Here is a 17,223-nt window from a genome sequence, read left to right as displayed (position 1 = left end):
GGAATGGCAGCTGAAGCCACAGGCTGCCAACTAAGGGACCTGCCTAAGGTCACATGGTGTTATACCCAGAGCTGAAGTTACCACTCCTTATTTAGTTTTATGGTCCTACCTCTGCACTACTTATGGAAGTATCTCTTAAGTGAGCCTCTTATCTCAGATAAAGAAAAGATTTCTAATACAATTTATCTTATTTGTTGTATCTTAATAAGTTATCCTTCAAACCCTGACTACAATTTATTATTAGAGTCCTTACATCCTCATAAATCTGTCCATAGCCACGAAGTCAAGTTGATCACCTTGGTTATCCGTGACATGAAAGTACTCCTTATTTTCCAGAGGCATCTATTTTCTAGTAATTTTCTTTTACTTTTCTTTTTCTTTTAACCATCACAGTAAGTCATCTATTTCTGTTCTTAATAAGCAGACACAAGTTACAGGACTCAGTTCCATCTACTACCCTGAGTTTTCTCATTTCAAACATCAATGGCAATTGTACCTCCCCCACAGGACATTTCTTATTCAATGACATTAGAACCATCTACAGGCTCTCTTCTCTTCAGTGTTAGAAAAAAGAAGTAATTTGTAGCTAGAATCTCAATTAAACTTCTGTTTTGTACATAAACAAACTGAAATTTCCCCTGGAGTTTTTTAGACTTCCTTGTAGTTACTCCCTTGTCTTGCCTTGGGTTAATATTAAAAGGTTTTCCCTTCTATCCAAGTAATGATGCTAGTCTTGGCAAGATGACTCAGTTTCACTCATATAGCAAATAGTTATTTAGTTCTTACCCTCTATAGAAACTTGTGTATTTACTGGGAGGGGGTATAGGAATTATTCATACTCCTATCCTAGCAGACTTGATAATCCACTGGTGTGACAAGGTTAGTGTGAAAACTATTACAAATATAACAGCCCATGGCTCACACTAAGTGTCTGGAAAAAATGATCGTCTCAGCATGCATTCCAACCTCCTCCTCAGTTGTCTTCTGTACTGTGGAGACTCAATAGCTGAGAACTATGTGTCCCAGACTCCCCAACATCAAGGTTCTACATCTGAATTTCACCTTACCAGTTAGAAACTTTCATGGGAGATCTGAAGTGGGGAGTGTGATGGCAGCCTCATTCTTGCTGCTTCTGCTATTCTTTCTTCTGCTGGTGAGCACGATGGGGAAATGTAAGGGTTTTCTGAGCAGCATCCTAGCATCCCACATCGGCTTCGTGAGTATTCAGAAGCAGTTGGAGTTGGTGGCAGCTTAACTCACCTGGTGGGCTGGTTCTGGAGGAAAGGAGGAGCTGTTCTGGAAGTTGTTACCGCACGCTCCGCCAACAGGCTGTTTCTTTAACCTCCCAACAATTATGGACACCCAGTTTCCATGTTAAAGGCACTTCTGCTTGAAATAGCCAGAATGACTTCAGTTTCCTGCAACTTCCCCAACTGGTAGGGTTCCAATATTGGTGGAAGAAAGGAAGGAAGGGAGGCAGACAGGCAAGACGGCAATTATTAGGGAAGACCAAGAGAGGCTCTATAGAGAAGGTGGTGCTTGACGTAGCCCTTGATATACAGAGAGGCTTTTGACAAAAATGAAGGGCAAAGGAACAGCATAATAGGCTGAGGGTAAAGCATGAACAGAAGTGTAGAGTTATGAAAGGCCGGAGTATATGAAGTGTCTAGTGGTTTTGTTTTTGCTAAAGTATTGAGTATGCTTATTTGGAAGAGTAAAATAAGACTATATTCTGAAAGGTTTAAAGAGCTCAGTTTAGATTTAATTAAGCAAATTATTAAAGAATTGCTCTTATATGAAAAAAATATATATATGAAAAGGAATATATATATATATATATATAAAACTGAGTTACTTTGCTATACAGCAGAAATTAACACAACATTGTAAGTCAAGTATACTTCAATAAAATTTTTAAAAAATTACTCTTTAGGGAAGTTAAAAGGGTAGAATGGATTGCAGTGGAGAATCAGGATATTGCACAGTTAAGCGGCTATTACAAGAGGACAGATGAAAAGTAATGAGGGATTAAACCTCTGTGGTAATTTAGGGAATGTAAGAAAGAGGAGGGACACCAGAGACTGCTGAGGTATAATTTACATAACCTGATAATTGGTTAAACACATACTGATTAGCGGAAAGGAGTCAAAGATGACTCTGATGACAGTGGTGTCATTAACAGAAAGGGGAAAGAATAGAGGATAAGTTGGTTCTGGTCTGGGGAGGACTTAGTTTGGATTTACTGAATGTCAAGTAGCAGCAGGACTCTATGTGAGGGTATCTGGAAGGTATTTGGAAAGGCAGGGTTGGTGCTGAGGAGAGAAGTCAACCATACTGAATCTGGACACTTACCTCAGAATCTGATGATACTTTAAAGTATTAACTAAAAGGTAATTACCCATAAAGGCTTCCTACTTCTCTAGCTACTCCTCAGCCTCTTTTGTAGGCTTCCCTTCCCTGATTACTCCTTATATATCAGTTTTTCTTAGGGTTCTGTCCTTACTCCTCTTCTTCTCAAGCTACTACCTTCCCCTAGGGAGCTTACATATGTTCCGTCACATAGCCACCACATGTTCATGACTTCCAAATCTGCATCTCTAGCCCAGATCCCTTCCCCAAACTCTCCCGACCTGTTCATCTCCTCCGCTTACTGGAACTCTCCATTTGGCTCTCTCTGGGCACTTCACACTTAACACTCTCCATGTTAAATTGATCATATTCTCTTCCAAACCTTGTCCTCCCTCCAGTGTTCGCTATGAATGGTACCATAATCCACTCAACTGCCTAAACCAGAACCTGGGAATCAGGGGGTCCCCCACCACTCATCCTTTTCCATCATCCCCATCCCCAAATCCAAGCGACAACCATTCTGTGAGTCTACCTCACCAACAGCTCCTAAAACCATTCACTTCTCTCCACGCCCACGACCCTGGTCCAAGCCACTGTCATTTTTTGCCCCAAATGGTTACAAATGCTTCCCTACTGTTCTCTCAGTTTCTGAAGTCCTCCTCCAAATCATTCTCCTCCCTGAAGCCAGGGCGATCTTTATGCCATGCTGCTTTGAACCTGTTCCTCCCTGCTTATCATCTCTCTCACTTTCTCATTCAATGGCCCCATCAGGTCACCCCATGGCTGAGCTGACCCACAGCAGCTTGTCCCCATCCGTTGCTCAGAGCTTCCACTCAGTTTGTCTTGTTATTATTTTCTATTTTGAAAATAGTACAAAGGGAAACAGCGGTACAAAAAGTTCCTACACATCCTTCAATCAGCTTACCCTAACGTTAACATTGTACATAACCAGAGTTTTACCATCCAAAACAGGAAATTAGTATTAGTAGATTAATATGAACTGAAGTATGGATCTTATTTGAATTTCACCATTTTTTCTCCTAATGTCCTTTTTTCTGGGCCAGCCTCCAAATCCAGGATTCCACAATGTAATTAGTTGCTAAGTCTTTTTAGTCTTCTACAGTCTCTGACAGTTTCTCAGTCTTTCCTTGTCTTTCACGAGCCCACTCAGATTTTTAAATCCCCCATTCTTCTTTTTTTTTTGCGGTACGTGGGCCTCTCACTGTTGTGGCCTCTCCCGTTGCAGAGAACAGGCTCCAGACGCTCAGGCTCAGCGGCCATGGCTCACAGGCCCAGCCACTCCGCGGCATGTGAGATCTTCCCGGACTGGGGCACGAACCCATGTCCCCTGCATCGGCAGGCGGACTCTCAACCACTGCGCCACCAGGGAAGCCCCTAAATCCCCCATTCTTATACAGAAGCAAGCAACCATGGATTTCCAGATGTCTGAGAAAGTCTCTTATATAAAATATAAATACCAAAAAACAAAAACAAAAACCTCAGAGGAAACAATATATAGAGAAGAAAATTTCTAGAAAATTATTAATAATGTACTCAAGAAACCATGGTGAGTATATTAATAATATACTCAAGAAACCATGTTGCAACCATGAAACAAGAACAGAATACTATTTTTAAACAAAACTTTAAGGGGGGCTTCCCTGGTGGCGCAGTTGGTTGAGAGTCTGTCTGCCGATGCAGGGGACGCGGGCTCGTGCCCCGGTGCGGGAGGATCCCACATGCCGCGGAGCGGCTGGGCCCGTGAGCCATGGCCGCTGAGCCTGCGCGTCCGGAGCCTGTGCTCCACAGCGGGAGAGGCCACAACAGTGAGAGGCCCGCGTACCACAAAACAAAACAAAAACAAAAACAAAAAAAAAACTTTAAGGGAACAAAACAGACTCTGGGAGATTAAAAATATGACAACAGAAAGGAAAACTTCAATAGAAGGGGCAGAGAATAAACTTGAAGATCTCTCTCAGAAAGGAGAACAAAATGACAAAGTTCAGAGGGGACCTGGCATTAAAAGAACAACCACACAAATGAACATATGATTTTAAAATGTGGTATGTATTATGAAAGAGAAGCCTAGGTCACAATGAGTATACTGGGGGGTGGAGTACAGGGGTGGTAAAGAGGGTCAGGAAATCCCTTTGATGAAGCTAAGACCTCAAGAACAAGCAGGACTTAGCCAGACAACAGCTGGGGAAGAGAAGTTCATGTGCAAAGGTCCTAGGGAGGAAAGGGCTTAGGGAATGAGAGCACCTGAAAAGCAGGCCAGTAGACAGAAATGGAGGGACTGGAGAGTTGGGGTGATAAGACAAAGCCTTGGAGGTCAGGATTTTCATGGTGAGTGCAATGGGAAGCCAAGGAAAGGTTTAAGAGGAAGTGAAATGATCCAAAGTGCTACTTAAAAGGCCACCTGAGTGTAGTGTGGAGATGAATTAGAAGAAGTAGTTTAGCGACTATATAATAGACTCTCTCATCTTATGGACGTATCATAATTTAATCATTCCTGTATTTTATTAGACATTTAGGGAGTTTCCAGTTCTTCGCTAATATGATTAATACTGTAATAGACATCCTTAAAATGAAATCTTTGCCAGCATCTCTAGTTATTTTCTGAATATAGACTTGTTGAAGTGGAATTAAATAATTGAGTTAAAAGGTATGAAAATTTCTGACTATATTTTAAAAGTTATCTTTAAAAGAGAAAGATTTTGATCATTACATATGAGAAACCTACTTCACAAAATGGATATCTTCCTACTTATTCAGTTAAATGATATCAACAGACGATTACTTAAGAAGATGAAAAACTTCCATTTGTATGTAAAAAGCACTCCATTTATTTGTTTTTTAAAAATGGTAAGCACTTAACATCATCAAAATTGATACTGTCCAACTTCTTGGTTGGGATGAGCCACATTTAAGACAATCAACACGCCAGCAAGCATTTGGGACATCCTAAAATAACCTTAAAGTAATGTAATCTTCTAAGGGTCTGTTTGTGGTTTAACATTTTTATAATAATACTTTTTTGTTATAAACATATTCACGGGCTTCCCTGGTGGCGCAGTGGTTGAGAGTCCGCCTGCCAATGCAGGGGACACGGGTTCGTGCCCCGGTCTGGGAAGATCCCACATGCCGCGGAGCGGCTGGGCCCGTGAGCCATGGCCGCTGAGCCTGCGCGTCCAGAGCCTGTGCTCCACAATGGGAAAGGCCACAACAGTGAGAGGCCCACGTACCACAAAACAAACAAACAAACAAAAAACAAAAACATATTCACAAATCTGAAAAAATGCTTTGTTAGACCGTGTTTCCCAGTGATGCGCCTGGTCAGGTTCTATGGAGCAGAGCTGTTTTGCTCTCTCCATTTTCTCCTCCCATTCTCTCACAGGTGGCATCTTTCACACGCAAATTTACCTCTTTTGGTCCTCATCTCAGCATCACCGTACGCAAACTTTCACCTCTTTACCTAGTTCTTCCTACTCGTTCTGTCTCCTTGTATACAGACTCCCTCACCCTCAAGGTCTTACATATTTATTTTCTCTTCAACTGATGTGATCCTTTCTCCCTCTTTCCCCCACACCCCTTCGCTCTCACTTTCATCTCCCCCCCAACCCCCGACTCCTCAGCCCTCTCCTCTCTCCTCTCACACACTCCAACGACTCCTTTCCTGGGTCCTGGTTCGGGCAAGGGCTGTTGGTTAGAAAATCTGCCAAGGTGGCTGAGGAGATAATTGGGGCAAGGGTGGGGATGCAGATGCACGGATGCTGGGCATGAGGAGACCAGGTGGTCAGCCAGGGTTTCCCAGGCCCCTGTGGCAGGAGGGGGTAGGCCTGAACTAAAGGCTGGGGCCGCCAAAGCAGGGGACAAAGGCCGAGTCCTGCTGATCGCCAGCCGGAGCACACACACTTCAGCCACCCAGAAACACTCCGTGGCCTGGATGGGGTCTGAGAGTTGCCAGTTGGACATACTGACCTAGACAACCAATTAAGGCATGTTCAAGGTCTGCTGAACAGAACAGTCTTTTAAACTAGGCTAAATCCCCTCTTCAGGGTTGCTGATTCTTCTCCCCCTAAATTTTCCAGATTTATAATCATAGTAAGAACTAGAAGACAAATCAGACAAGGGTACTGAAAAATCTGACGTACACTGAACATTAGAGTTAATGTACTTTTGGAAACAAACCAGGTGCCTGGTGAACACCGAGGGATCTAGGAGGTATGCTTGATGAGAATCTGTGCTGGGAAGGAATTTAAGATCAAGGTCAGGAATGATTAATATGCATGAAGGAAGTCATCAACATTTAAGGACAAGCAGTATGAATCTCATTAAATCTTCAATCGCTTCCTATTGCCTGAAGGAATTGGTGATAGTCTAATGATTAAAGCAATAACATTAAAGTAGAAAACAGTATTAGAAAATTAATCCGACTTTTATAAAAGAAGCTAGCACGAAGCACCAATCCACCTAAGAGACTTGACAAGACCCTCCTCAGCAGCTGTGATTTTTCTCTACTGGCGAAAGAGACTTCTGGGGGCTTTCTTTTTTTTAATCGAGGTAATTGATAATCTTTCACATGCTTCCCAGTGGGCCATCGTACTGCTGTCTGGCTGTTTGTCATGTCTCCCACTTACTCACTGTATCACCAGAACGCACCTCCCTCGGCCCCAGCCTTCTCCTGCTGTGTCACTCACTCACATTTCTGATTGCAGCACCCCTGTGCTCACTCGGCAATACCCTGAACAGCTGCTATTCACGGAGCATAAAGTAGGGGAGAAATGACAGAAGACAACAGAGAGGAGCTGTTTTTGTAACATCAATTCTTAGAGGGGCTGGTTTTCAGCTGGACCAGCCAGTTGGCAGGGAGTCCGGTGAGGGTGTTCATTTCATCTGTGACCTATTTCTATTTGATCTTATAGGAAAATCACAATCTTACTGATGACAGAGACAGGGTATGTGATGCCCCAAATTCAGAATTATCACAATGCTGAATAGAAGGATAAACAAGTGTGATGTGCAGACTCCAAGTGTGAGAGATAAAAGGATCTCAAATGTTCATTTTCCTAAGTTAATATTTCAGTAATTAATAAGCTTTCTCTCGTAGATGTGGAAGGAATTTTTAGAAATCATGGTCCTATTACTAGTAGCCCTCCTTAGGGAAAAAGTCATTTTAGAAATGCCAGTTCCATCTAGATGGTGGACTGTGAGTGACTTTTACTTTCTTCTTTATACTTTTTTTGTTTTTGTTTTGGTGGCACCACTCAGCTTGGGGGATCTTAGTTCCCCGACCAGGGATTGAACCCAGGCCACGGCAGTGTAAACGCCGCATCCTAACCACTGGACCACCAGGGAATTCCCTCTTCTATATACATTTTTATAATATCTTTTTAAAAAACATAAATTTATTTATTTGTTTTTATTTTTGGCTGCGTTGGGTCTTCGTTGCTGCATGCGGGCTTTCTCTAGTTGCGGCAAGTGAGGGCTACTCTTTGTTACAGTCTGTGGGCTTCTCATTGCAGTGGCTTCTCTTGTTGTGGAGCATGGGCTCTAGGCACGTGGGCTTCAGTAGTTGTGGCATGTGGGCTTCAGTAGTTGTGGCTCGCGGGCTCTAGAGAGCAGGCTCAGTAGTTGTGGCTCACGAGCTTAGTTGCTTCGCGGCCTGTGGGATCTTCCCGGACCAGGGCTCGAACCTGTGTCCCCTGCATTGGCAGGCGGGTTCTTAACCACTGAGCCACCAGGGAAGCCCCACTTTTATAATATCTTAATATTTCCACTATGAATACAGTTGACCACTGAACAACCTGGGGGTTAAGGGTGCTGACCCTCCTCGCAGGAGAACATTTGCAAATAAATAGTCAGCCTTCAGTATCTGTGGACCATGTAGCACTGTAGTATTTACTATCAAAAAAAAAATCCATGTATAAGTGGACCCATGCAGGTCAAATCCGTGTGGTTCAAGGGCCAACTGTAGTTATTAAGGGCTTATTATTAAGAACTGTGTGGTAGCCAAGGTGGTCGCCAATGACCCAGCCTCCTGGCATCCACACCCTGCTCCGCTACACTGTGCTGGTCTGTGGGAGCAGGGGGATGGGATGTTACTTCTGAAATTAGGTTATGAAAGACTGTGGCTTCTGCCACAGTGGGCACTCTGGTACCCTCCTTGGATCACGAGTTTGGAAGAAGCAGTCTGCCATGTTGTGAGCCGTCCAATGGAGAGACACAGGTGGCAAGAAAGTGGCCTTCACAAGGAACAGAGGCCGGCCAAGAACCATGTGAGTGAGCTTGGCAGTGGGTCCTCCAGCCCCAGTCAAGTGCTGAGATGACTACAGCTCCCACCAATAGCTCAACTACAACCTCGTGAAAGCTCCTAAGCCATAGGCCCCCAGCTAAGCTACACCCAGATTCCTGCCCCTCAGAAACTGTGACATAGAGTTTGTCCTTTGGGGTAATTTGTTACACAGCAGTAGGTAACTAATACAGCTGCACAGGTATCATTTCTTTAATCTTCATAATAGCCTAGTAAGGTAAGTACTTGTCTCAACTCCATTTTAAAAATGAAGAAACTGAAGCCTGGATAGGTTAACATGCCCAAGGTTCCACAACTAGTAAGCAGCAGAATCAGGATTCGAACCTAAGGAGCCTGATTTGACAACCCACACTCTTAGCCTCTCTTTATACAGCCTTCCTTGTATTACTTTTATAATCAGAAAATATATTTTCAAAGTATTTTCATTCATAGAAAAAGAAATTGCCACTCGTCCTTCACTCCTGTTGTAGAAGTAGAGATACTCTCACCACTTCCAAGGGGAATTTTCCCCCTTCTCCTCCTTCTATTCCTTTTCACCTCTTTCAGGTCTGATCTCTCTCCAGGAAGCCCCCTGCTCTCCAGAATTTCCCATGGTCCTTGTTCCTTACCAGTTGCCTTCCTTCCCTCTGCGTCTAAACATAGCCAGGACCTCTATGTCAAAACCAAAATGTACGTCCACACAAAACTTGTACACAAATGTCCACAGCAGCATTATTTGTAAGAGTCAAAAAGTGGATATAACCCAAATGTCTAACAATTGGTGAATGGACAAACAAAATGTGATATCCCATTCAGCAGAATATTATTTGGCAATTAGAAAAGGGATGAAGTACTGATACATGCTTCAACATGAATAAACCTTGAAAACACAGTCCTAAATGAAAGAAGCCAGTCACAGAAGACCACACATTATGTGATTACACGTATTTGAAATGTCCAGAATAGGAAATCTATAAAGCCAGAAAGCTGATTAGTGGTTACCTAGGGCTGGTGAGGATAGGGGGATTGGAGAGTGACTACTAATGGGTAAGAGGTTTCTTTCAGGGGTGATGAAAATATAAAATTGATGGTGGTGATGGTCACACAACTATGAATACACTAAATACCACTGAATTGTAAACTTTAAATAGGTTAATTGCATGGTCTGTGAATTATATCTTGATGAAGTTGTTATTTAAAAAGAGAACCAAGAATCTCCACACTTCTCTGCAGCCACCACCATCACTTTTCATCTCTCCTTCCACTGCTAAAATTTTGGTCTAAGTCTCTATGACCTCCAAGTGGCCAATTTCACTGACCCTTACTGAGTCATCCCAAAATTTCCTCCTGAGCCTCTTTTCCTGACTATGTTCTCTGTTTCTGCCAACTCCCTCTTTTCTGCTCTGACAGCTCCTCTCCTTCCTCAGGTCCCCTTTCTAACCACCAGGTCCTGATTCCTCCTTCTCTGTATCATTTCTCTTGCATCCATCTCTCCCTTTCCATCCTGAACACAAGGCACTAATTCAGGCCCCCATCACTTTGTTTCCACCAATATTTCCCAAATGATACGATAGCTTTCCCTCTTCAATACATCCAGGGCACCACCAGCTGCAGGTTATTTCACTTATTTATCAAAAACCTTCATCAGTCTCTGCTGCCTATAAGATAAACCCTAAGCCGACCTTCAACGTTCTCATCGCCTGGCCCTAACCTGTATTATTAATCTTCCTCTTCATAACTCTTCTATGCAAACTCTCAGCTCCAGCCAAACCCTCCATTCCAGAACCCTCTGAACACGTCCTGTATTCACATGGTTTCCCCACCGCTGCCCTGCTTTACCCCCTTAGAAATGCCCCTCCCTCATCCCTCCGCCTCTCTGCTGACCACCTTACTCATCCTTCAAGGCCCAATTCTGTGAAGTGATCACTCCAGCCCCAAATTATCTTTCCTTCCTCTTTTTCCCAGAGCACTATCATACTGTTTTGCATTGTTATAGGCATTAGGCTTCTTTCTCCAATTAAACTAAAAACCATCTAACCCAGTTCAGAAGTCACCTCCGTGGTGAAACTCCAGACTACTACCCCCAAATCTTCCAGTTCCTCACTTCTAATTCCCATTATACCTGTTCTTTGCTCTTGCTGGAAATTCTCGTCTTAGGACAACTCCTTCCCCCCCGCCACCAAACTATCAGTCTCTTCCCTTTTTACTTCTATGCTCTAGATTATTCATTGTAATAATAATGAGCCCAGAAACAAACAAAATAGACAAGGTCCATGACCTTGGGAAACTTCCAGCCTAGGCTAGACTCTAGAATGCATTGATTCAACCCCCCTCTTGCTAACTCCCCACTCCCCTTTTCTCTTACTCCCTGGTCCTTCCAGTGCATCCATCTGGAAAATTCCAATCAATCCAACTATCTACCTTCACTCTTTTATACACACAGGATGATGCCCATTTGGAGAAAATCACACAGTGGCAATGAATGGGGTCACTACAGATACACGGTCTCTAATTTCACTTGGATCTCAACACTGCTGGGCAATCCTTCTATTATCCCTTATCATTTTTTCCTCCTATTTCCCAACCCCCTACCTCATTTCATCTCTAATCTCTGCAAAAATGTACAGAAAGAAACAGAAGTAATTGGGGGACGAGGAGCTTCTTCAATTTTCTGTCTCTTCTCCCAGCTGAAAAACTATCTACATGCACATCTATCATTTCCTCCATCCCTAAGGGAGCAGGAGTCTGGTATCTTTACCCCTTTTCACACACATGCTTCAGTTGTCCCATTCAGGTAGTCACCAAATGCTATACATTTTACTGCCAAAAGTAGCATCTCCAACTGGCTACTCCCTAGCTCTCACCCTGCTTGCTTGCCATATTAAACCAGCCAAGCTCCCAGAAGGCTGCACAGGCTCTCACCCCTCTCTCTGCCTTTGGACAAGAGGCCTCTCTGTTTCTAGACTCCTTCATCTGACTAGGCCCTCCTTGCACTGGAGGACTCAGCCTAGTCTTCTCCTCCTCTGTAAAGGTGAAGGCGTGTCGGTCTCTACGGGATGATCCCATTGCATCATATGCTTACCTCTATCTGTGCATCCTTCTTATTCTGTTGCAAAATTGATTTACATGTTTGATTCCACCAAGGACTGTGAACTCATGGAGGACAAGAACTGTGTATTCCAAGGCCAGTACAGTGTAAATGGTACATACCCCACTATTTAGTTTCCTTTTGTGTTTCCACAATACTTGGGTCAAATCTCCTCTTTCCCCATTAATTTGTGCATTATTGCTTTGTGATCAGAGGATGCAGTTTATACAATTTTTCTTTCTAGAACTTACTGAGGTTTTCAGTGGCATAACTTACCACCTTTTATCCTATTTTGTGTATATTTGTAAAAAAAATCCTAATCCAAGGTATCAAATTTAATATTAAATCAAATTTACTAATTATAACATTCTGAAATCCAATAACCTTATTATGTCTACTTAAATTGACAAATTAGAGGCATGCTAGTTTCCTATTACGATTGCGGTTTTATCCATTTTCCCTTTTATTTTTAACAGCTCTTGCTTTATGTATTTTAACATGTTATTTGACTCATAAAGATTCATTATTAATAACTTTATTGTATCATTATTAACTAGCCACTTTTCATTCATTCATTCAAAAAATCTTTATTGAGTGCTTATTATGTGCCAGGCATTGTTCTAGGTACTTGGGATACATCAGGGAAAAAAACAAACAAAAATTCTTCTCTTTGCCAAACTTATAGTCTATATATGTGGGGAGGTAGGCAACAGAAAACATGACAAATAAGTAAGTCATACAGTGTGTTAGAAAGTGTTAAGTGCTATGAGTAGGGCCTTACAGGACATTATGAGGATTTTGGCTTTTACTGAGTGAAGTAGGTTTTCAGCAAAAGAATGACATGGTCTGACTTAACATTTTTAAAAGTTCAGTCTGGCTGCTGTGTTGAGAATCCAGTATAGGAGGGCAAGGGTAGAAGCAGGGAGACCAGTAAGTGGTTACTGTAGTAATCCAGGTAAGATATGATAGTGACTCAACTCAGGGTGGTGACAGTGAGGTGTCAAAAATGCATTCTGGGTATATCTTAAAGGTAGATTTGGGGCTTCCCTGGTGGCGCAGTGGTTAAGAATCTGCCTGCCAATGCAAGGGACACGGGTTGGAGCCCTGGCCCGGGAAGATCCCACATGTCGCAGAGCAACTAAGCCCATGCACCACAACTACTGAGCCTGCACTCTAGAGCCCGCGAGCCACAACTACTGAGCCCACGTGCCACAACTACTGAAGCCTGCGTGCCTAGAGCCCCTGCTCTGCAACGAGAAGCTACGACAATGAGAAGCCCGTGCACCGCAACGAAGAGTAGCCCCTGCTCACCGCAACTAGAGAAAGCCCATGTGCAGCCACAAAGACCCAACACAGCCAAAAATAAATAAATAAATAAATTTATTTTTTTAAAAAGGTAGATTCAGTGGGATTTCTTGAAGACTGGATACGTGAGAGAAAGAAAGGAATTGGGGTTGATTTGAAGGTTTATGGTCTGAGAAACTGACAGGATAAAATTACCAACAATTAAGGTAGGGAAGTCTTTGGAGTGGAGCAAATTTTAGGGAAGAGATTAGAAGTCCAGTTTTGGAGTTTTGCACATGTTGATCTCGACATTTGGAAATATCAAGTAAGCAGATGGATGTATGAGTCTGGAATTTAGGAGAAAGGTCTTGGCTGAGGGCATAAACATGGGAGGCAACAGCTTAATGGGTTATTAGAGTCATATGACTAATGAGATCATTAAGGGGATAGTGAGGGTAGAAAGAGAAAAGGTCCATGAACCTCTTTGTCCTCTTTGATGCTTTTTGCCTTAAATTCTATTCTGTCTAATATTAATATTCTTACTTTGCTTTTCTCAATGGATAGTTCTCTATTGACACATTTGACCTTGGGTTAACTTTCTAGCTCTGTTCTCTTTGGAAACCTGGCAAATGTGGAAAGTCAGCCATGATACTGAGTAATATCACTTATGGTAAAAATGACTCCAGATTAATAAACTTCATCTAGATTATAAATATCTGGTGATAGGGAATTCCCTGGCGGTCCAGTGGTTAGGACTCCATGCTTTCACTGCTGAGGTGCAGGTTCAATCCCTGGTCAGGGAACTAAGATCCCAAAAGCAGTATGGGCAGCCAAAAATATATATATTTTTTAAATTAATTAATTAATTTATTTATTTTTGGCCGTGTTGGGTCTTCGTTGCTGCACACGGGCTTTCTCTAGTTGCGGTCAGTGAGGGCTACTCTTTGTTGTGGTGCTCAGGCTTCTCATTGCAGTGGCTTCTCTTGTTGAGGAGCACGGGCTCTAGGCGCACGGGCTCAGTAGTTGTGGCACGCAGGCTCAGTAGTTGTGACTTGCGGGCTCTAAACCACAGGGTCAGTAGCTGTGGCTCACGGGCTTAGTTGCTCCGCGGCATGTGGGATCTTCCCGGACCAGGGCTCGAACCTGTGTCCCCTGCATTGGCAGGCGGATTCTTAACCACTGCACCACCAGGGAAGTCTAAACAAAATTTTTTAAATAAATAAATAAATATCTGGTGATAAGCCATACTTGTTGTGTGTGGTGACTCCAAGTTTTGTGGGAGATATTTTGTGACTGCCTGCCTGCATGTACTACCTATAAGTTGTCCTTTAGGTTTTCCACTGAAAATTAATTGCTGCTGGCTCTTAGATATTACATAGTGTCCTAGTTAATACTGCTTTGTAACGAGTTACCCAAAAGTTAACAGTGTTTTAACAGAACTAATAATTTTATTATGCTCATGGATTCTTTGGGTCGGGAATTTGGAAATGAATGTCTGAGGCCGCATGATATCTGAGGCCCTGAGTAAAGAAGACGACTTGGCTGGGGATGACTCTAGGGCTGTGGGCTGGAACCATCTGAAGGCTCATTCACATGTCTGGTGCCTGCAATGGGATGACTCAAAGATTAGGTCTCCTGACTGGATAACTTTCAAAGAACCTCTTCAAGTGGCTTGGCTTCCTCACAACACAGCAGCCCCAGGGTAGTTGGGTTTCTTACAAGGCAGCTGAAGCTGCCAGCATGACTGTTCTAGTGAACAAAGCAGAAGCTGCATCTCCTTTTATGACAGCCTTGAAAGTCACACAGCATCACCTCCCCAATTCTCTTTCGAATGAAGTAGTCACAAGACAGTCTAGACTCAAGGGGAGGGGACACAGGTTTGAGCCCTGGTCCGGAAGATCCCACGTGCCGTGGAGCAACTAAGTGAGACCCCACTTCTCAGTGGGAGGGGTATCAAAGAATATTGATATTCTAAGGGAGATGCTATTGTTTTTTCAAATCATCTTACTTTGAGAAATTAATGAAAGCCACGCATATTTTCCTTCAGAAAAGTGTCCATATAGACAAAATTTTGAATGTATTTGAGGAGTCCATCTTCTTCCTTCCCATTGTATTCAAGAAACAGCCTTAGATTGCCTCGATTCATTGACACGTATCCCATCAAGAGGGACTCTGTATCCCCTTCCCCAAATCTGGGCTTCCTTGTAATTGCTTCAACCAATGGAGAACATCTGCTAAAAGGGAAGGGACATTTCTTGTGCTAGATACTTTCACAGGTTCTCCCACTTAATTTCTTAATTTTCATTTAACTTAGATAATTTTAGACCCTTTCTTTTTTTGAAAACAGGTGAAGAAAGTGAAATTCAGAAAGGTTAAGTTGTTTTTTTTAATAGACATAGTTTTTAGAGCAGCTTTAGGTTCACAGAAAAGTTGAGTGGAAAATTACGTTACTTTTTAAATTCACGTGATAATAAGTTGTAGAGACAGGATCCAAAATCAGATCTTTACCAGTTACTTTTTCTGATATATAATCACTCTCTAGATATTAAGAAGCATATTATTCTAAGCACAAGATCTGACGTTTCACTAGATACAAAACTGAACCTCTTGCTGCAATGTGAAGGACTAACACCATGGGACTCAACTTGCAACAAACACTGGAGGATGTTCAATCCTTTCTTACTCTATAACCTCCCACTTTAACATTGTTATAGTAAGAATTCCCTAAATTCATTTTTTAAAATGCTATTCCTGTCAATTGCTTTTGCTCGTCTTTCTATAATCTTTCAATCTTGCTTTAGGATTACATTTCCACACTGCGTGATCCTTTCATATACTTTCAGAAAATTAAGGAAGTAGATACCCAATTAAACATAAATCCACACAGTTCTAAACACAACTCATTGGTCACTTTTGGAGGATAAACTTGTTATTTTAAAAACTGGTAAATACAGAGAACAAATCAAACATTTAACTTTTCAGGATGAGGCCTATCAGGGTAATCAAATACTTGCTGAGAAAGTTTCTTTCTGTAGATATCTTCTAGCTAATAAACGCAGAAGGAATGACTGAATTAAAATATTACCATTTTGCAAAGTCTTAATGAGCTAATGGAGCCAAGTAATGATCACCAGTGGCCACTAACATCACAAAAAGCAATACTCTAGGAAGTATTCTTGCCCAAAACAACAACAACAACAAAATGTAACCTAAATCAAGTCAGGCCTTGGGTCTAACTGCCAGTTAATAGAGGAACATTTAAAATGACTCCACTGGAAATACAGTCAGCAAAATCCAGAATGTGGAAAGCTCCATTAGGGCAGACTGCCGAGTCAGTTGCTTCAACAAATAAATTTCAAGAAAAAAACCCTGGGAAAATAAACTTACTGAATTAAAAAAAAATAACTGACATCCTCTTCTAGCCATGTTGGCATAACTGTTACTAGAATTCCTTCCTGCCTTAAATGACTAGACAACTAGACAAAATGTGAAGGAGCTATTTTTTGGCATTGGCTGCTGAACAGTGTAGGACAGTGAACCTTGAGGGTAAATAAGTACACAAGGTGAGCCCAGATTGGCTCCAGTGTTCTGCCTGGGGAAACCGTCCCAAACGTGGCCTTGGGAGATGGAGCCCAAGCCAAGCACAGCCCCTCACTGTTTACTTAGGGAGGCAGAGAGCAAAGGGCTGGCTGCTGAAGCAGCTGGACTTTGTGCAGTACTGAGGGTTCTGGGAAACAGAGAGGCACAAGGCCTACCAGACAGCGGCTGGTGCAAGGCTGAGAGCTGAATAGAGATTCCAGAGGTTGCAGGGCTGGGAGAAGTTGAAGTCTTAGCCCAACCCGAGTAGACGGACCTCACTGAGCCCCACAGGCATTCAGTGGAATAAGAACTGAATAAGTGGGCCCTCAGTGGAATAAGAACCACGCACATGCAGAGCAAAGGTGGGCAAATTAAGACCTGTGAGCCAAACCCGGCTCACTGTCTTTCTTATAAATAAAATTTTGTTGGAATATAGCTATGCTCATTTGTTTATATACTGTCTATGCTGCCTTTGTACTATATTAGCAGACTTGAGTAGCTGCAGTAGAGACGATAGGGCCACAGAAGTTTAAGATATTTACTATCTGGCCCTTTATAGAAAAAGTTTGCTGAACTCTGCACTAGAGTAAGAGCCACACTCTAGTACTAAGAGCAAAACAAACAGATCCAC

The 17,223-nt window shown here is 42.5% G+C and overlaps 1 protein-coding gene and 1 non-coding gene across 2 annotated transcripts in view; both read right to left on the bottom strand.

Moving 5' to 3' along the window:
* METAP1D (methionyl aminopeptidase type 1D, mitochondrial) overlaps nucleotides 1–17,223 on the bottom strand; it is a 79,452-nt gene that overhangs the window by 54,444 nt on the left and 7,785 nt on the right.
* Nucleotides 7,636–7,707, bottom strand: TRNAV-UAC (transfer RNA valine (anticodon UAC)). The gene has a single exon. It is a non-coding gene; the product is annotated as a tRNA-Val (tRNA).

This window comes from Orcinus orca, chromosome 7 (assembly GCF_937001465.1).
Source record: "Orcinus orca chromosome 7, mOrcOrc1.1, whole genome shotgun sequence".
NCBI lineage: Eukaryota > Metazoa > Chordata > Mammalia > Artiodactyla > Delphinidae > Orcinus > Orcinus orca.
The sequence above is the reverse complement of the archived record's forward strand: the minus strand, read 5'-3'. Positions and strand labels throughout refer to the sequence as shown.